The sequence below is a fragment of the Psammomys obesus genome, unplaced genomic scaffold (genome assembly GCF_907164565.1).
Source record: "Psammomys obesus unplaced genomic scaffold, mPsaObe1.curated_primary_1811, whole genome shotgun sequence".
Lineage (NCBI taxonomy): Eukaryota > Metazoa > Chordata > Mammalia > Rodentia > Muridae > Psammomys > Psammomys obesus.
Window position 1 is genome coordinate 12,106,896 of NW_026595981.1, and position 21,989 is coordinate 12,128,884.

At 42.2% G+C, this 21,989-nt stretch overlaps 1 protein-coding gene across 1 annotated transcript in view; it reads right to left on the reverse strand.

Moving 5' to 3' along the window:
• Ppm1e (protein phosphatase, Mg2+/Mn2+ dependent 1E) overlaps positions 1-21,989 on the reverse strand; it is a 122,013-nt gene that overhangs the window by 95,259 nt on the left and 4,765 nt on the right. The window lies entirely within an intron of this gene.

A 21,989-nucleotide genomic window follows, 5' to 3' on the forward strand; every position in this document is an offset into this window, starting at 1 on the left:
GCAAAACCCAAACCACCACCCAATTAAAAACAGGCAGAGGATTTAATAGACATTTCCAAAGAAGACATACAAAAGGCCGACAGGAATATGGAAAAGTGTTCAAACATCATTAGCTAGGTAAAAGACAAGTGTTAGATAGGTTGTGGGGTGGGCAAGAATCTTTATATAAAGCTGGTAGAAATGACAACTGGCAAAGCCAAAACAGTATGGAGATTCCTCAATTGGTTTTAAATTAAAAATAGAGCAACCGTGTGATCGATCCAGCAATCCCACTTCCGAGCGCACAGCCAAAGAAGATGAAGTCAGCATCTCACATAGACGATTGTGTCCCCATGTTCACCGCAGCACGTTTACAAGAGCCAAACGCAAAAACAAGTGTCCATTGGGTGAACGAATAAAGACGCGTGGGGGACTCCAACAGAACAGCATGCAGCTTTTGAAAAGAAGGAAATCCTGCTATTTGGAGCCAAAGGGATGAACCCTGAGGACATTATACAGAAAAACAGGCATCATCGTCTTTCTTTCCCATTAAACTACATTAAGTCTGTATTAAAGCTGTAGACGTTTCCTTGTCATTTTCCTCCAAATGACACAGTCTAGCAACTCTTTATGGCATTTACATGTGTCATTATCAAGTCACTTAAAGACGATCTGAAGTATTTAAGAAGATAAACACGGAGGTGTATAAATCCTTTAAAACACATCTTTGTGTGCGAGCACGCCCGTGCCAGGGTCCATGTGTGGAGGATGGCAGACAACTTCTCAGCATCAGTCCTCTCTTTCCCGACATGGGTTCCCGGGACTGAACTCCCGTCTTCAGGCTTGTGAAGCAAGTGCTTTTTTCCCCTCAGGCATCTTGCCAGCCCTGTATGTGCAAATTCTACACCATGTTATATGGGCAACTTGCACATCCACGAGGAGCCACAGAACTCACCTACCGTGTGTGCCGAGGGATGGCTCTACGAAGCACTTCGAGTGTGGAACCTAAAATCACCAAGCTCACAGACACCACAGAATGGTGATAACCAGGAGCCGGGAGGTAACGGCAAGAGAAATGTCCAGGTTGAAGGTGCACGTTTTGGAAGCTGGTGAGAGGGCTCTGTGCATAAGACACCTGCTCTCAAGTCTGACGACTGGAGTTCAATTCCCAGAACATCTGTGGCGGAAGGAGAGGACCGATTCCTGCAAGTCGTCCTCAGACTTCCACGTGTGCACTGTGGCGTGAGCAAGGTTGTATTCACGAATATGCGCGCGCGCACACACACACACACATATGCACAAATGTCATACACACATGCACCAAACACACAGAGAAAGATAAAGGTTAATTTCAAATGTTTAAAGGCTATTTCCTCAAAGCAAAATAATTAACATGCAGGCTAGGATGTTAGCATGCCTGCCTGGACTGCACAAAGCCCTGGGTTTAATTACCAGTGCCATGAAAAAACAATGTTCTTTGCTGCCCTGCCCCCTCCTCATCGCTGAGGGTCAAACCAAAAGCCTTCAGGCATCCTGGGCAAGTATTCTGTGTCCGAGTTACATCCTTGAACCTGCAATTCACCGTCTTAACAGAACAAAGGGCAAGCACACACCAAGATTAAAAAAAAAAAAAAGGCACATAAAAACATTTAACAGAACTCCACATCCATCCACTGTATAAATTCTCAGAAAATCAGAAGCAGAGTGAAACTTCAATCTAATGAAGGGTGTACAGAAACAGCAACAAGAAACTGGAGCAGACACAAATTGTACATTCTTTTAGCTGTCAGGGTAGAAGATGAAAACTGATGGACCAACATCAGATGAGAAGGGCTGAGAACGCAGGCACTAGGAGAAACGAGTAAGTGTTCTGTCCTGCCTCACCATTCCACACGGCGCTGTGTCCACTATGAAAAACCACACAGGCTCCTTCTGTTGTGAAAACAAATGACTCCTGTCACTATTAATCTTGAGGAAATAGTCTAACTCTTGGGGCAAAAATCAAGGAAAGGGTTTGTGGAGTTTGATGAGCTAAAAGACTGTAAAAATAGAAATGTGAACAAGAGTTTGTATAGAGAACTGGAATTTTCATGGTTTAAAGAAAACTGTTATTTCTATATGCAGCAAACCCTATTTTAAAAACCATTAAATTGCAAAAATTACAGTTTCTTTTTTTAAGTTTGAGTTTATCCTTATGAGGTTTTTCCTCATCATAAATGCACGCATATAGAAATTCTACAATTGAAATAGCTACTAACACCTGAACTCAATTAACTTAATATATATTATATGTGAATCCAGACATCTAAATTAAAATTTATAATATTATGTATGTTCTGTTTAAAATAGTAAAATTCCTTCCTTTTTCAAAAAATTTTAAAGATTTACCAACTTTTAATTTTGTGTGTGGGGGTAGAGTTGAGCATGTAAGGGACTGTGGGTCCTGGGAACTAAACTTGGGTCCTCTGTAAGAGCAGGGCTCTTTTGGTTTGGTTTGGTTTTGAAACAGGATCTCCCTCTGTAGCCTTGACTGGCCTGGAACTCACTACATAGACCAGGCTGGTGTCAAACTCAGAGATCCGCCTGCCTCAAATGCTGGGATTAAAGGCGAGCCTCACTGTGCTTGGAGCAATACTGACTCTTAACTGCTGAGCAGTTTCTCAGACACCTTACCCGCCCCCCCCCCCATTTTGTTGGTTTTAGTTTGTTTGTTTGTTTTTCAACCCAGGGTTTTTCTGTATAACCAGCCTAAATACCCTGGAACTCGCTTTGTAGACCAGGCTAACCTCAAACTCCAGAGCTACCTGCCTCTTTCCCACTTTTAAGATTTAAATTTTTTTAAGGATTGGTTTTACATGAGTCTTTCGCCCGCATGTATGTGTGTTCCACATGCATGCCCTGTGCTGGGGGAGGTCAACAGAGGACGTGGGATCCTCGAAATGGAGTTACAAACATTGTAAACTGCCGTCTGAGTGTTGGAAATTGAACCTGTGTCCTTTGCAAGAACAGTAAGTGCTCTTAGCCACCGAGCCATCTCTTTTTATTTTTTAAGAGGCAATACTTATTCTATCTATTCTGTGCTGGGAGGGGTGCCGCGCAAGCCACAGCATGCATGTGAGGGTCAGAAGACATCCTGTGGGAGTCCGTGATCTCCCAGGGAAGTCAGGCTTCCTGGTGAGCACCTTTATCCACTGAACTGTCTCACCAGCTCACAAAACAGTACAATTTGTACACTTCGGGATATCTAGGAATTTAGATTTACGTCTAGGTGTTAGAGAGTCCAGATTATTCTCCATTTTCTTTTCTGAGACAGGGTTTTGTTGTGTAGCCCAGGCTAGTACAATAGGCATAGGCCACCTCATGTGCCCACATTCTTTTACTGAAGCCCTCACCCACTGAGTGAAAAGAGAAGTCTGTGTTGGTTATATGTGCTCTCTAGACCCTGTGGGATGTCAAATGCTACACAAACGGAAGTACGATAAATTATTAGTCTGTCGGCTCCCAGAGAAATAAATTACTAAATCTTTGGAGAAAAAAAAAATGTGCTTTTAGGCTTTTGAAACCTGGTGTGCCTTAGATTGCTCTCAAAAATGCCATGTAGGCAAGAATTATCTTGAACTCCTGATCCAAGTGTTGGGAGTGAATTATGTGGCGCTGGGGTAGAAGGCATCCAGGGCCTCCTGAATGCCGGGCAAGCACTCTACCAACTGAGATGCATCCCTAGTCCCTACGCTCTCATTTAAAAAATAAAATAAAATAAATTCAGGAGGCGGGAGTTGGCAGTGAACGCCTTTAATCCCAGCACTCAGGAGGCAGAGGCAGCCAGATCTCTGAGTTCGAGGTCAGCATAGACTACAGAGAGTTTCAGGATAGCCAGGGCTCCACAGAGAAACCCTGACATCTCGTCATCTACTAGTGACCTTGAGCAAAGCTTCAAACTTTTCTAAGCCTTGGATTGCTTATCTGGCAGAATTTATGTGAAAAAGAAGTATAAGCATGCACAAAAGAAACTATATTGAATGTTGTCTGAGCCATAGCCAAAGGGCAATGTCAGCTGCTAGTTACATTAAATGGGATAAAACCTTTTCTGCTAGAATTATCAAAATCAAACTTATATACCTAGTTACTTTCTCTAGTTATTTTCAATGTTTGCAAGAAACCTAATGAAATTATCCAATGGAAGGCTACTAGCTTAGGTACAAGCATGATGATGGCCATGTTTTTTGTTTTTGTTTTTTAGATTAAAAAAATAGAGTAAACTCCAATTTTCCAAATATGGGACTGATTTATCAAATTCTGTATAAGCTACAGATGAAACACTACACAACAACACATTATTCAAATGAGGACAAAATATGTAATCCAGCAGAATTATAATTTTGTGAAATTCAAGTCTATAGAAAGGGGACTAAAAGGGAATACACAAAATGATGCAGAAATGCAGTTTGCAGAATTATGCGCCGCTTTCCCCTGATTTGTGCTTAGTTTTTAAAATAGTTTTTAATAAAAATTAAAGAGAAAAGTTGTGCTATTCCTTTAAAAATATGTCAGGACAGTTTGACAAGAGAAAGAACATTTTTTTTCCAACATATTCTGTTGCAACAGCTGGACATCTACACGCAAAGCAGGGGTCGCTACTGCCAGCATACACCACACAAATATCCCAAAATGGATCGCGGACCTAGGCGCAGGCACTAAAGCTACAAAACTCTTAGGAAACAAACAAACAAACAAACAAAAACAACTATGGCTTTGAGCTCGAGCAACATCAAAAGCACAAGTGACAGGAGAAAACCCATATAAATTGGATTAAATCAAATCCGATGCCAGGCGTGGGGATGCCTGAGGCCGAGCGTGGAGGCTGGAAGGAATTTCCGGACTCAGAAGAGCCAGGGCGGTGCTTGGTCTCGGGAAGGGAGCTCTGCCTCCCGCTCCACCCAATGAAACAAAACACTCGTGACTACACCATCAGCAAAGCGAAGGGGGCAGGTGAGATGGCTCAGGGAGGAAAGGGGCTTGCGGCCAAGCCGGAGGGTCTAACCTGGAACCGCAGAACTGTGGGGGAAGCAGGCGGTGAGGGGCCTTGGAAGCTGGGGGTGCAGAGTGTCGTGGGCCTCCTGTCATGGGCGCTGGGAACCTAACTCAGGTCCTCTGGAAGGCCAACAGTTGCTCTTAACCGCTGAGCCTCTTCCCAGATCCCTCCCACAGTTTTGTTTGCCCCGTTTTTTCTTTCTTATTAGACACGCTCATTCCGTAGCCCAGGCTGGCCTCCATCCGGGGGCAATCCAACTACCTCGGCTCCTAAATGCTGGGGTTGCAGGCGTGTACCACCAGGCTGGGCTCTTTTGCGGATTAGGGGTGGGGTCTTTCTCTAGTCTTTGCAGTTGTTCTTTCAAAAAAGCAAAAAGCAGAAACCTGAACTGTGTTTGAGTCCTACCTAGATGAGGAAATCGTTATTTAAGACGCATATTGAATTGTTAATGTAAACTCTGTAACAATAAAAAAATGTTATCGCGTACTTACCATAAACTTTCAGGTTCTAGGCACTGCACAGTTCCTGCCTTCACTGAGCTCATGCCCTACTGCGACACTCTGGAATGAAGACTGAATTCCATTGGGATCTAGAATATTCTTTCAGTTATTGAGCGCTTTGTGTACTGTTCCCAAGCCGTTTGCTCTGACATCTGACCAGTCATACCTGACTTTTCCTACCCACCATGAAAAATGCCAGCAAGATGGCCCCGTGGGGAAAGTCATAGCCACCAAGCCCAATGACTGAGTTCAATCCCTGAAATTCATATGCTGGAGAGAAAAGACACCCACAAGTTTTCTTCATACCTCCACAGGCACACACAGGCACACACACACACACACACACACACACACACACACACACAAATGTGTATGCATGCTGATGTAAAACACACAAATAAAAATTTAAAAAAATTAAACATACTATTTAAAGTACATAATATTATTCACAAATGTTACCACAGGGTAAAATCAATGCAGGCAGCAATAGCAAGAGGTGTGGGTGCCATGTTTAGTGCATTCTTTTAAAATCTTTGATTATAAAACCAACGTGTTTTACATTAAATGCGTTCCTGGAAATTCGCTAGCAGTAGTCAAGATTAATTGACTTCAAAGGTAATGATGGCTTCAAAGCGTTTCAAAATATTAAGCATGGATCTCTAGTTACATTTAGAAAAACACACATTGAAATACCTCATCGTGGGTCCCTATCCTCCCACGCGTACTCACATGCCTGCCCACACATGAAAAACAGAAAGAGAGAAAGATTTCCTTGTGAGCCGGACATAGTACCGCACACTTGTACCCTGGCACTTGGGAGACGGGGGCAGGAAGAGCTTGAGCTTGAGGATACAGAGTGAACCCTGGGCCAGCTAGAATTCCATAGCCAATCTCTGCCAGGTGGAGTAAGTACCTTTTTTTTCTTTTCCTTGTATTTTCTACCGCAGCAGATAATTAAATGTTAGTTTGCTAATACCATCACTGCATAGCTATAACATCCTGTAAATGAAACATTAATTGGATCCTATGTTCTCCTTGAAACCGTGGTTCCTGGGTGTTACCGTTCACCGTGATTACAGAAAAGCTTCTGAACCGTGGGATGGAACCTCTAACGGGATTACCTAACTAAATGTGGGCGTCATAAAAAAAAAAAAAAAGGGCAATAACGGCATTCTGAGTACATGACGATCGAGAGTCAGTCAAAATCAAACGCAGCATTTGTGCTGCGTCACACAGCTTTCCTGCAGCCTTGGTTCTAAACACACAGCGCTTTGCGCATTCTGGGGGGGCCTCGGCCACGCAGCACCGATGGACACGGCGACACTCTGGCTTAGAGTCAGGACTACTGGAGGTTATAAACTGCGGTGGTTTTACTGCACGTGTGGCATTGTCTGCTCTTATAAGAACATAGCGGGGGCGGGAGAGATGGCTCAAGCAACGGTTAAGCGCACTTGTTGCTCCTATGGAGGGCCTAGGTCAACCAACCACAGCTCTAGTTTCAGGGGACCCGTGCCCTCTTCTGACCTCCACAGGCACCAAGCATGAACATACATACACATACATTCACATACATTCATGCAGGCAAGACATTCACAGGTAGAAATTTAAAAAGGAACAGCTCTAATAAAAGAAAATTGCTTGATTGTAGAAAAAAAATGACATTTTTGTAGCTTTATTTTCTTCTTTCTCTCTTCCTTGCTTTGTGGGTTCTTCCTGGGCTCTTCCCCTAACTGTCTCCTAACCACATCTTCTCTGGCTCGGCTTGGCTTCTCCTGGCTCACCTGTCACCACCATCTTCTCACTCTGCTAGCCCAGCTCACTTTCAACTGTCTCCTATTTTCACTCTGCTCAGTCTCTTCTCTGACCCTACTCTCTGACCTTACTCTTCTCTGACCCTACTCCAATCCTATTCAATCTCTCTCAGCCTCTGCTGGATTTTTTTTTTTATCCTCTCCTTTTCCCAGAAGTCCAAGAGCCAAGCAGACACTGAAGGGCACAGGGTCAACTGGGGATCCTTTAAAGGGCCAGTCACACAAAATAAAGCACACTACACATTTTATATTTTCCTGCAGTCATCTCACAGAATGAGAGTATCAAATTAGCATGTCTTTGGATTGGACTGTGTATGGGTGTTTGATTTTAAAATGGCAGCTTGCATTGTTCACTTGAGTTAATAAAAATTGCTAAATGAATTTTGGCTTGTGATTAGGAGAGAATTGTCAACCACTTCGGAAACAGCTCTAAATGCACTTCTGCCATTTTGTCTGTATATTAATGCAAAGTGGCCTCCTCAACATGGATGACTGTAAAATCAAATTATCAATTAACTGTGAAAAATGCTGAAGATATTCTGTGTCCTGTAGAATCAAGTATTCAGCCAGGATTTAATTATTCATGAAAAAAAGAAATAAGCAATCCTCCTCATTAGTGTGCTTATTTGCATTCCTCTTTAATAAATGGTAAAATTATATGAATAGCAAAGAACTGTGTTAAAATAAATTTCTTCGTGATTTATTATCAGTAAATACTTAATTTGTATACCTATTCTAACTGCCTATATGCCTGTAATAGTTTTGCTTCTCTGCTGCTATGCTAAAACCATGACCAAAAGCAGCCTGGGGAGGAAAGAGCTTATTAGGTCATACAGGTCAGAATCCACCATAAGGAGAACTCAGGGCAGGAGCTCAAAACCCGGAGGCAGGAACTGAAGCGGAAACCAAGGAGAAATGCTGCTTTGCCTGTACCACACACATGCCTGGTGCCTATAGACCTAAAAGAGGGAATCAGATCTCCTGGAACTGAAATTAACAATGGTTGTGAAGCTGGGCATGGTGGAGCACGCCTTTCATCCCAGCTCTCCGGAGCTAGAGGCAGGTGGATCTCTCTGAGTTTGAGGCCAGCCTGGTCTGCAAGACGAGTTCCAGGACAGCTAGGGCTACACAGAGAAACCCTGTCTTGAAAGAAAAAAAACAAACAAAGAAGGGCTGTGAACTGGTCCAGAGAACCAAATCCACCGCTGTCCTCTGGAGGAGCAGCCAGTGTTCCGAACCTCAGCCATCTCTCTCGCAGTCCCCACCCTGACACCCACCCTCTTGTGTCTTTAAAAGATGAGGTCTTGTGACTGAGGCTGTTTGCCTAAGCAGGGACTAGAGCTGTGTGTGCTCAGAGGTGGAGCATCTGCCAGGCCAGCATGAGATTGAGGCCAGTTCTTCACTTGGAAAAAAAATGGGTAAAAAGACACTGGCGTATGTCCTGAGAGGGATGGTACATCAGGCTCACCTCTGGGACATGCTTCTAGTAAGAGATACCGTTTGAAATGAGCACTGAGGGCCAGATCTCCAGACTGTAAAGGAGAAGGAATAAGCTAATGAATAACATAAGCTGATTTATATCTGAGTCATCATCTTGTGCAGTCTTTTAGATCCAACCAGCATCTTAGTGGGCTTCCATTTTCCCATACACGTCCCTCGAAATAATAAATAAATAAATTTTAAAAAGCAGCACAGTTGAAATGGGTATATTTCAGGGAATCTTCAGTTCTAAAACCTTCACAGATTGGTATCAGGCAGGATAAGAAAGAAATGGAGTGAAGGGAAAGGTATGGAGGGAGAGAATGAATGAATGAATCTACAAGTCATTGTTCTAAAAGCCAAAGAAAACAAACTGGAAGGGAGAAATAAGAGCCAGTCCAGGGGCAGCAAAGTCCAGTCAGATGAGTGTCTCCGGCAACAAGATAACAAGGTTGGAGTCCGGTGCCTCAGACTTCCAAATTTGATTCTGCTACTTACCTTGTGCGACCTTGGAGAAATCATCTAATGTCTAGGAATTACTTTTATCTATACAGCAGAATAACAGTGTGTTGTTGCTGAGCACATTCATTGCACATACAGCAGTGACTGCCCCTGAGGACACTTGTGCAGTTTATCACGGGCTCACTGGCCTGGCTTTAAGCTGCGCACTTAAGAAAAGAAACGCGCTCATTTATTTCCGTGAAGTAGCATTTAGCTCAGTGTTTGGCATATGGCAAATGATTACTATTATAAATAAATATTATTCTCATAGTAAAAATTATTTTGTCAGTTGAAATCCTTCCTGTAATAAGGAAACAACATACTTCATGTATACTGCTTAAAAATAGTTTTTAACTATATTTTCCTAGGATTTACTGTTAATTATGCATATCATAAAATGTGAAATGATTCGGCGTTTTGTTTGAAGAAAGCTGGTCATCTATTTGAAGGAACTGAATATCATAATAAATTTCCATAGTCTCTATCAACCACAAAAACTACCAGGCAACAGAGAAAGCTGTATTTGTTTGACAACCACTTTAAAAAGTTATAACAAAATAAAAAGCTTTTTTAAACCAAGGAAATTCTCAAAATGGAAAGCTCAATTAATTAAAATCTTTTATACTCTTTGGGGAAATGAGAAGAAATTCAGTTTCATGGTTTGATGATTCTGACCTATGTAGGAATATAAAATGTACTAATTACTTAATGTCGTATTTAATGGACTTTTCCACTGTGGCGTTTAATTAGCTTATTTGACTAAGAGTGTAACTTTAAGGTGCTTTTTACAATTATTAGACTTTGTTCTGAGAGAATGCCTTTTTCTTTTTTAATTTGATTTTCAATATTTACTCTCCTCCTCTTCCTCTTACTTTTGTACTGGGTCACTTACCTATGCCTTAGCCCCTTGATTATTAGTGTGTATGTATATATACATTATACTATACATATACACTAATGTATATATATATACACATTAGTATATATATTATATAATGTATATATTATATATACATAGACACATACTTTGGGGGGGTTGAGAGAAGGTTCCTCTGTGTAGCCTTGGCTGTCCTGGACTTGCTTTGTAGACCAGGTTGGCCTCAAACTCACAGTGATCTACCTGCCTCTGTCTCCCTGAGTATGAGGATTAAAGGTGTGTGCCACCATGCCTGGCTTGACCATTAGTATATTTTAATAGACCTAAATTACGGTCTTTTTGCCCAGTTTTTGATAAGTACTGGGAATTGAACCCAGGTTCTTAGTACATGTTAATATTGCTTGTCTTATATTTTCTCTTCATTTCTTTTATAATCAATGGAATTCTGGCCTTTTTGACAAGCTTTACTAGGAGCCATTTTTTAATCCATTATTTAAAAGAATAATGATTTTACAGTAATGATTCTGAAACTGTTATAGCAGCTGATATAATGGTGAGGATTATAATCTGTAATACTTTTGGAATACGTATTATTAATTCTTCAGTTTAATTTATAATCTGCTGCTTATTAATGACTAGTATGTATTTTATTGGCTTCTAAAATATCATATGCTACATTTACGATATTAATATAGTTTGCAAACTCAACAAAATATTTCTCCTCTTTTTTTAAACAATTAAAAAATAGAGACTATCTATATATATTTTTGTTTGTTTGTTTTCTGAGACAGGGTTTCTCTGTGTAGCCTTGGGTTGGCTGTTCTGGACTCACTTTATAGACCAGGCTGGGCTCAGAGATCCTCCTGCCTCTGCTCCCAGAGTGCTGGGACTACAGGCATGTGTCACTGTGCCTGGCAAATTTTTTAAAGTATATGAGTTTGGTGGTACATGCCTTCGATCTCAGCACTAGGAAAGCAGAGACAGGTGGATTTCTGTGATTTCTAGGACACCCTGGTCTACAGAGTGAACTCCAGACCAACCAAGGCTACACAGTGAGACTGTCTCAAAATAAAAATAAAAAAATTAAAAGGGGGACTAGGGTTGTACCTCAGGGTAGAGCACATGGTTGGCATTCATAAAGTCTCAGGTTCAAACTTCAGCACCAAAGAAAATAAAACTGGAACTGAGAGATGACAGTTGGGGAGGTGTTTGCTGTGTAGGCCAAGAGCCTAAATCTGGATCACCAATGCCCACAGGCATGGAGGGCATTCCAGTAACTCCAGTGCTGGCAAGACAGAGACAGGCACATCCCTGGAGCTCCTGACTAACTGACTAGCTGACTTGCTGAGCTTCATGTTCAGTGAGAGACTCTGTCTCAAAAAATAAGGTGCGGAGCAACTGAGGAAAACATGACACTGACCTCTGGCATGCGAGCGTGCACCCACACACACACACTATTTTTAAAAGGATTGCTTTTCAAAATAGACAGGTATTGAGTAAATGGCTATTACATTAGGAATTTAAAATACAGAGAAAAAAAAAGATGCCTCTTGCTACTTTAATAATAATTGAAATTTAAATTTTAAATAGATTGCAGCATTAGTCAACTACTTAATAGGAAAAAAAAAATATCTCCAGGCATCTTAGTAAATGAACAATTACCTTTAAAAAAAATTACCATTCCTAAAAACCATACACCAAGATGCAAACTGTTTTTTTAATTTATTGTTTAAATGATTGCTGGATTTCAAATCCTGCTTGCAATAGCAGCACTAATAACTTTTCCTTTTCTTTTATAAAGTGAGGGGATGAAGGTAGAGAGTGCTTGCAAATGAGAGTGGGTGGGTATTTTTTTAAATATTGATTTATTTTTATGTTGTGTGCATTGGTGTTTTGCCTGTTTGAGGGTGTCAGAGCTCCTAGAACTGGAGTTACCGACAGTTGTGAGCTACCATTGGGATTCAGGGACTCAAATCCCAGTCCTCCGGAAGAACAGTCAGTGCTCTTAACTGCTCAGCCATCTCTCCGGACCCATCTTTTTCCTTTATTAAAACCAAGGGTTTAGAATAGTATTTGGCGAAACAAACAAACAAACAAACTTTAAAATGCTCTTTATCTGTAGATAGTCTCTGAACAGAATAATTTTTAGATGAAAGATAAAATGAAACCCACACTTTCCCTTTCCATCAAAAGGGATGCTAATTATAGTTACAAGAAAATGCCTGTTCTGTGCAGAATAAACAGCATCTACAATGGCAAAAAGTCAGGGAAGTATGTGCCCGTGAGTATCTCAGGGAGTTAAATATTCTTAGCTAAGTTAAACTAGGAGGAAGAAAAACCAACGGCAACTGGACATAACGGTGCCCGCTTTTAATCCCAACACTAGGGAGGCAGAGGCATGTGGATCGCTGTGTTCCAGAACAGCCTGGTCTACACCTGCCTCAAAGAGAGAGAGAGAGAAATCAATGACAGGGAAATTAGCTGGGAGGCTGCTAGAGTAATAGACAGATAGGATAAAAACTAGAGCTGTGGAGATGATTCAGTGGGTAAAATGGTGCTTGCTGTGCAAGCGTTGGGACTCAAAATTAAATCTCTAAAAACTCATGTAGAAGCCAGAGGTGGAGAGACAAGAAGCTCACAAGACAGCCTGGGTACATGGTGGAAAAACAAGGTGTAAGACTTAAACCCAGGCTGTCCTCTGACCTCCAGAGGCACCTGCGTGGGCCCAAACGCACAAACACTCACACACACACACACACACACACACACACACACACACACACACACTGAAATCTAAAAAATTAAAATCTGAATTAAGCAAATGGCAGGGATAAAAACTAAATGAAATTATTACATCTGCATCTTCACTGAGCTTTTTCTGGGCGGGAAATAGATTTGTGACGCAACGCGGCAATCGTAAAATCCGCACCATTAAACTACCATCCCTTACGTCAGACTCTCTAGGTGTCGGTACATACTGATGGCAAAACTTTCCTTTCACACGTCTTGGCTTTCTCATCTGCAAAACTGCTTACTAATAAAACACATGAATTTTCTACAATGGCTAAAGGAAAAAAACAAAACACAAAACAAACCCTCAATAATGTGTACCAGAACAGTGCACACGATTGTTTGCGGGCTGCAAGCATTTTGGAGTCAGACAATGCTGACTGTCACCAGATTTGCAATTTTAACTTCATTTCCCACAAAGATGCTTTCATTTCCCCCATCTAAACTAGAGAATGCCCGGGGCAAAGGAGGCTTTCCCCATTCCCCAGACAGGGTCTTGCTAATGTAGCCGATAGTAGCCTCAAACTTCGATCCTTGCCTCATCCTGGCAAGCACTGGGCTTGCCATGACACCTGGCTTGAGTTCTTTTTCTCTTCTCTTCTCTTTTTAGTGCAAAGTTGTATTTGGGGCTGGGGCTGGGGCTCAGTTGGCAGCGTACTCGTCCAGCATGCCTAATGGCCTCCGTGTCCATTAATTGCCACCGGAAACCAGGAGTGGAGCGCGCACCTGTGATCTTAGCGCTAGGGGGAAGAGGAGGAGGGATTGGAAGCTCAAAGTCATCGTAATACAGAGCAAGTTCCGGGCCAGCCTGGGCTGTATGTGATGCTGTCTCAAAACACAAGCACGACAACCGGATCCCCTGGGCAGGGTGGGAATATAGCTCAGTTGGTAAAGTGCTTCCCCCGACATGAACAGAGCCCCAAATTCAGGCCCCAGCCCCACATAAATCAGGAATGGTGGACGCCATAATCCCAGCACACAGGAGGCAGAGGCAGGAGGAGCAGGTTAAATGCTATCCTCAGCGACATAAGTTCAAGGCCAGCATGTTACATAACGTTTGTTTTGCAGGGGTTTGGGGATTTAGCTCCGTGGTAAAGCACTAGTTGCAAAGCGCAAGGCCTCGGGTTCTGTCCTCGGCTCGGAAAAAAAAAAAAAAAAAAGAAAGAAAAAGAAAAAAATAATATTTCTTTTTCGGTTTTTCGAGACAGGGTTTCTCTGGCCGTCCTGAAACTCACTCTATAGACCAGGCTGGTCTTGAACTCAGAGATCCACCTGCCTCTGACTCCTGAGTGCTGGGATTAAAGGCCAACACTACCTAAAAAAAAAAAAAAAAAGGCTAGTGATAGTTCAGACCATAAGACCATAAGGGCACTTGTCACCAGGCCTAAAGACCAGAGTTCCATGCCAAGAACACACATGTTGAATGCAGAGAACCAAATCCCACAAATTATCCTCTGACCTCCATGTGACCTCTAAACACATGCACACACACAAACACATATATAACAAACAAATGTAATATTTTTAAACTAGAAGGGAATAAATAATTCTGTAAGGAAGAGATATTTAGAATAAAATCTATTCGCTAAGCAGTAAAAGAGAAGGAAAAAAAGGCTGATTGGGCAGAGAAGACAAAAGTACATAGGAAAGAAAGCATCCCAGGTTCTGCAAATTCAATCAAGATCACTATGATTAGTGAACAGTTACTGGCCAAGAACATAGTTTAATTAAGGTAAGACTAGATGCAGCAGCCAGGAGCAATGTTAGGTAGGGCCCTGCAGGCTCATCAAGCACATCAGCCCTAGCTACAAGCTGAAGACACCGGGATGTTTCTTAAGCAGACAGAAAAGCAACACTCTGAAACACAGGAAATTGTGTGGTACTTTGTAGCTGGGTGGCAGCTTGGACCAGGCTGGTGGGAATGGAGGCAGAACATTTTGTTTTCATTTAGAAGTGAAATTAAAAGATTGCTAAACAAAATAATTAAAATGTTCCATTTTGCTTCTCTGTGGGGATATAGAGAATTTCTGAAATGGCTCCCTAAAGAGGCACTGCTCTAAACACCAAAACCTAAGAGCATGAATGAGGCATGAATGAGGCATTACTCTATGATTATGTGCTTATTATATTGTGTTATCTTTTTCTAGTGCTAGGGATTGAACTCAGGGGTCCCACACAGAGGATAAGCCTCTATTACTGAATGAAGCCTCCATCCCAGCCTTCAAAAAAAAAAAAAAAAAAAAGTCTAAACCTGTGCAGTTTGCTAGGGCAGCCACTGACCATCCTATAGCTTAAGTGTTTGAGTACAAATAGAACTGTTATCACTGTAAAATATACAGAGAACATTAAAAACAGGAAATAAAACTTTTATAGAATATTTTATATAGATTATAGACTGAAATATAAATATTTTGAGTTCTGCTGGCTAAATAAGCTATTAAGACCACACTCATCTTTTCTCTTTTCATTTCCTTTTCTTTTCAAGATAGGATTTTCCTACGCAACCCTGGCTGGACTCACTGTGTAGCTCAGACTGGCCTCAAACTCACAGCAATCCTCTAGCCTCGGCCCACTGAGTGCTGGGATTGCAGCTGCCACACCAGCTCTTTCCACTTTCTGAGGTGCAATTGATGGAAAATTTAAAACGACGTATGTGGCTCATGTTACCTTCCTGTTGGATAGAGGGGTTGGGAGGGCCCAGTGATAAGAGTGTCCACCTAACGAATGCACAATCTCGGGTTCAGTCGTCAGCTCCACGAGGGGAAAACAGAACAACAAAAGCAAACAGCACACTGGTGAGAACTGGTCTAACATTTTAGGTACTGGTTCCTCTTCTAGGACGCCCTAAATCAAAATTATAACCAGTCAAGAGCATTTATCAGTGGCAATAATAGTATATAGCTGTATAGAAATGTTAGGTGAAATAGCCACAAGAGGGGCTGGCGAGAGGGTTCAACGGCCCAGCACCCACACGGCAGCACGTAACTGTAACGTCAGAGCCCTCTCTGCCTTTCCCAGGTGCGAGGCATACACAGTGCACAGATATTCGCAGGCAACACACACACACACACACACGATTGAATTTATTTATTTGCTTTTATTTACTTATAGAACGGAGAGTTTATTTGGGGCTTATGGTTTGAAGGGTCATGAGAAGAGTCCCTTACCATTAGAGAGGAGTAAACAGCATTTTAAATAGTAACAAAAATATAAGGAAATCAGACCATTCATGCAGTGCTCTTGGACAAAGCGAATTGGTAATATCGGATACAAAACGCACAAAATGTCAATCTGACTATTCTACTTCTAGGTATACAGCTAAGAAGAATATGAACATGTGCAGAGGGAGACATACCCAAAGTGTCGGGAATTTATAGGACAGAGGTTGCCAGCTACACACCAGCTTTATATTCTTTTCCCATGATGCAGTGTTGTTTCTTGAAAGTAACTGCCATGCCAGAGACTACATTTCCCATACTCCTTTATTGGGAAATGCAGGCCACGCTATCATGTGGCTAGCCAATGGAACAGGAAGAAAAGTGATATATCTATGCTACACTCTAAGACCTGCTCTCTAAGACCCTCAAACACCAGTCTGTCTCTAATGGTTGACTGATGGATGTTGATGCCTAGAGCAACTTTGCAAACCACCTCAGGGTTTCTGTCATCCTGGGTCTGGCACGGAAGCCATGGAATACAGATCCCTCTCTGCTACTGAAGGGATTCCAAGCAAACAAGAAATTAGCATTATAGGGAAACTTGGAGGCTTCAGGATGGATCCATTAGGACAGCTAGTATTAACTAACCTATTAATACTATCCCCAAAATGGAAACAAGCCACATGTCCATCAAAATGAGATTGAATAAATAACCACAGCCAAGCAGACAACAGAGCATGTAGCAGCTGACATGTGGAGATAAAAGACCTACATCCACTGGGGACATTTTAAACGTCTTAGAAAAGCTAGTTACCAAAGACAAAAACCTTACCATACACTGACCAAGTCATGTGCGGTGAAAACAAACATGCTATATTCCAGGCTGACTTTGAAACTGCAGCAATTCTCCTGCCTCAGCTTCTGCGTGTTGGGATTGCAAGCGTGAGCCACCATCCTTGGCTCCATACGAAGTGCTTCTTTTCTTAAAATAATTGAAATTCGAAGCGATATATTGAAACTAAATAATGGATGTACTGGCAGTTTTTTCATTATTCTGTTATTGTTTTCAATAAATTACTTCATAATACTACTACTCATTTCCCTATACTATCATGCATGGATGAACAAAGAGGATCTATTCCGGGAAGTGGACTCACTGAGGATTTCATCATTGTGGGAACATCATACGGTGTACTTACTCTAAAATGCTATGATGTCACTAGGCAATACAATCTTATGGTACCAACGTTGTACACGCAGTCTGTTGATGACCCAAACACTATAATGAAGTATATGACAAAAATACCTGCTTCAAGGGTAAAAATAGAAAAACCATGTTAAAAGACATTTTAGAACTAGATAACTAGGTACCAAAAGACTTAAAATAAGTAAATATATGTTTCTTTTGTTTTTTTTTGTGTTTTGTGGGTTTTTTATTTTTATTGAGACAAGAGTCTCTCCCTACATAGCATTGGCTGTCCTGGAACTTATTATGTAGTCCAAGTTGGCCTCAAACTCACAGAGATCCACATGCCTCTGCCTCCCAAATGCTGGGATTAAAGGTGTGCACCAACACATCTAGCTATAATTATCTTTTAATCCCAAATCCAGAAATAAGTCTTAAGAAGAAGAGAGACTTATCCAAAGGATGATCATCACAATATCCTCAAAGTAACCAAAAGTTGGGAACACCTGCCTTGTCCATAGAACTCAGATTAATTGCTGAACAACCACTAAAAAAATCATATAGAATAGGAGGAGAGGTGAGGGCAGATGTGTGAAATACAGATGAGGCAAAACTGGTATGCTCAGGCTGGAACAGATACATAGACAGACAGACAGACAGACAGAGCACTATGTATTTCATCTTAGAAGGGACTTTGGACTTTGAACACTGTTAGAACTGTGAGACTATGGGATTCATGGCATTGAACTATGTTTTGCATTACTAGCTAGATGGCCGCAAGCCTATGGGAGCAGGGACAGAAAATTATGGGTTGGCTGTAAAATGTGCACCAGGAGATCACGCATCCAAACGCTTGATTACCAGCTGTGATGCTGTTTGTGGGGTGGGGAGTTGTGGAACCTTTTGGAATGGGGCCTAGCTGGCAGACATGGGGAATTAGGGATAGGGCTTGGATGGCTATAAGTGGCCCGAGTTGTGGCTCAGCATTTCCATCTTCTCATCTGTCCAGATAGAACATGTCACCCCTAAAGCTCCTGCCACCACAGAGGGCACCCCACCCACCATGCCTCCCCCCATCCCTTTCTCCTAGGTTGCTTCTGTTGAACATTTTGTCTCAGCAACAAGTCACACAAAGAGACACACACACACACACAGAGACATATGTGTACAGACACACACAGGACAGGATGGGGCAGCTGATTTTGGTACAGGGTGCTATACCACTGCCTTAGTCTGTCAACTTGTCAGGATCTGTCTGTGAGGGAGTTTCTAGATGGGTTTAAATGAGATTGGAAGAGCCACTCTAACTATGGACAGCACAATCTCATAGGCCAAAGTCCCAGAGTAAACACGGGAAAGCAAGTGAGGCACCAGCGTTCATTTTCCTCTGCTTCCGACAGTGAGTACAGCGTGACCAGCGGCCTTATTCTCCTGCCCCATGACTTCCCAATAGATGACTACATCCTCAAACTGTGACCCAAAATAAACCCTCCCTTCCCTTCTCTTGCTTTTGTCAGATGTTCTATCTGTGATGAGAAAAGTAACCGATGCACAGGGTCTTGGTATTACAGTCCAGGTTAGCTAAACCTACCATCCTCCTGCCTCAGCCCCCTAAGTGCTAGGGGTTACAGGTATGTACCACCATGCCTGGCTTTGTTTTGTTTGTTTGTTTGTTTGTTTGCAGTGCTAGCTACATACGTGCTTGACCACTGAGTCACAATCCTGTGTCTGTATTCCCTGACTGCCCTCACCCTTTCTTTCTTTTTCTTTCTTATTTCCTTCTTTCCGTTCTTTCTTTCTTCCTTTTTTTCTTTCTTTTCTTTCTTTCTCTCGCTTTCTCTTTCTTCCCCCTTTGAAACATGGTCTCACTGTGTAGCCCTGGCTGGCTTCAAACTCAGGGATCCACCTACCTGCCTCTGCCTCCTGAGCGCTGAAAGGAAAGGCATGTGCCACCATGGCAGGTCCATACCCCTCTCCTCCCCTCCCCGAGATAAGGTTTCTCTGTGTAGCCCTGGCTGTCCTGGAACTCAGTCTGTAGACGAGGCTGCCCTCAAGCTCGCAGAGATATGCCTGTCTCTGCTTCCTGAGTGCTGGGATCAAAGGTGTGTGCCACCTCTGCCCAGCTGACATTTCTTCTATATCACTATTATACAGTGCTTTTACTTGAGTTTTTGCTCATTTCAGAAATATATTTTCAGAAAAATTACATTTACCTAAGAAAAGCATTTTTGAAAAGTCTTACGCTTGTGTTCAGCCTCTTATTCATGTGTGTGTATGGTATGGGCACGAGTGTATGTATGTGTTGGGGAGGGCAGAAAAAGGAATTGGCTGCCTCAGACCTGGAGTTGCAGGCATTACTTGGAAGCCGATCTTGCTAGGGAGTGCTGGGATTTGAACTCTGGTCCTTATGCTTGCCCAGCAAATACTCAATCTCTGAGTCATCTCTCCAGCCCCCAGTTTGTAGTGAAAATTTTGATTTCTTTAAAATTAAAAACAAAACCCAGTTATGTTGGGACTATGTTGTTGTTCCAATCCCAGATGTGGGAAATGGGGCTGCTTCAGATTGACCACGGCAACTGACTATGATTTGTCTCGTACTCTAGCAGAGATGTGATTTTTGCCAGCTGAAGACAGTTCACGTACGGAATTCTGGGACTCTTCAGAGCGTATATAATGCTAGAGCCCCAGAAGAGCGCAGGCAGCTGTTTCTCCCTGCTGCTACTTTTGCTGGATTGCTGGTTGCTGGTTGGAGAGACCCTGAGGCCAAAGACTGGGCTTGCTCCAAGAAACTCAAGGCCTGTAATCAGCAGAAAGTAGTCTAAAGAGGTCTACACCCCTTTCCCTGTATCCTTCTTTCTTTCCTACCCAGCGTTGGGGGTTGGAAGGGATAAAGGTGTTATAGGGAGGGGGAAAAAAAAAAGAACCCAATAGTTTGTTGTTTTTTTTAAACCAGGAAATATAATCCTTAAATCTATTTCATCAGGAACAGGTGAGTTTGCAATGTCCTGAAATTTAGAGAAGATATACTGCTGTCAACCTCTCAGCTCTCAGGTTTGTCACGAAATCAGTTTTATTCAGATCAAATTACCAATCTCCATAATTACAGCAAATATTAATAGCACTTTTTTTTCTTGGCACTACTGGGGATTGAATGTAAGGTCTCCCCTATGCTAAGCAAGTGATTCACCGCTCAGCTATATCCTCAGCCTCAGCGCTCGCATTTTGGAGATGTGGTCTTGCTGTGTGTCCTTAAACTCACTCTAGCACAGACTGGCCTCAAATGGGGCATCCTCCAGCCTCCATCTCCAGAATGCTAGAGGAATTACGTGTACGTGCCAACACGCCTAACTTAATTTCATATTTTGTATATAATGGATTTTTACCATTTTTTCCCTTTGCTCTCATGAATTACTTCAGTTACACATCACTGTAAAGACCACCGGTTGAATGGTGGAGATATAAGCATTAGACTCAAAAGATACGAATGAACAAGTGTATGCACCAGGTACTCTGGAAGGGCACAGAGAAGAGACGCTTGGTTCATTATAAATGTGGGAATGATGAGGACAGGCTTCCGAAAGAAACCCAAACAATCCACATGAGACTGGGCTGGGCCCAGGGATGGAATGTGTGGTGTTCTCAACAGGGGGGGTTATATACATATATATAAATATAAAATTCTTAAATGTTTTAGCATAACACTTAGGAAATCTATACAATCTGAGGCTTGAGAAATGGCTCGGTGGTTAAGAGCACTGACTGCTCTTCCAGAGGACCCAGGTTAGATTCCCAGCACGCACACGATGGCTCACATCCATATGTTAATTATGCACGTGGTGCAACAACATATTTGTCGGCTGAGCACAAACATACGTGAAGTGAGTTTTAAAAAGAAAATCTATATAATTTAGTGTGAGAGTAGTAACTTTGGCTACAAAAAGTTAATAAAGTGCACAAGAGATGACAATGACAGTGAGAACAGGAAGAGACGTTTATGAGATGTTTACAAGTCTAACTTGACAAATCAAGCCTGAGGGGTCAAAAGAGGAATCCGGATTCACTACAGAGGGCATCGGGAGTCAGGCTGGAGCGGTGGCCGAGGGGCGGAGCACTACCCAGCCAGACAGCATTCAAACCACTCCCAGAGTACCAGGTTTTGTTTTTTGGATGGAAGAGGAAGCCGGGCAGTTAAATCTGAGGAGCCTTTTAGACAGCCAGGTGGTAGCTGTTCCATTAGCAGCCAGAGCAAGGACGGAGTCAGAACTGGGAGCCATTAGCACAACCACAACAGTCAATCATGTGAGGGAAGGGTACCGATGACAGACACATTGGCTGAACATCACGTGGACAGCAGCTCATCATAAGTAGACTTGAAAATGGCAAATACGGAGCATCAATATGAGAAGACACGGGAAGGATATTTAAAACCTCACGGCAAAGTGCCAGCCTCAAAGGCTGAGAGAAAAGGTTGGGAACTACCTACGATTAGCACTAAGCTGTATTCCTATCACCCTTTCTGTTGATGTAAGTTTTCTCTACTCTTTAGTGAACTTTATTATTCTCTATAAGAAAGTGTTTAATTTTTGAGATGAGTAATATAATTTTCCCTCACGTACTTCTCCATGTATGTCTGTCAAAATGAAACAAAGCTGATTTTTCTGACCTCTCCCAAAGTC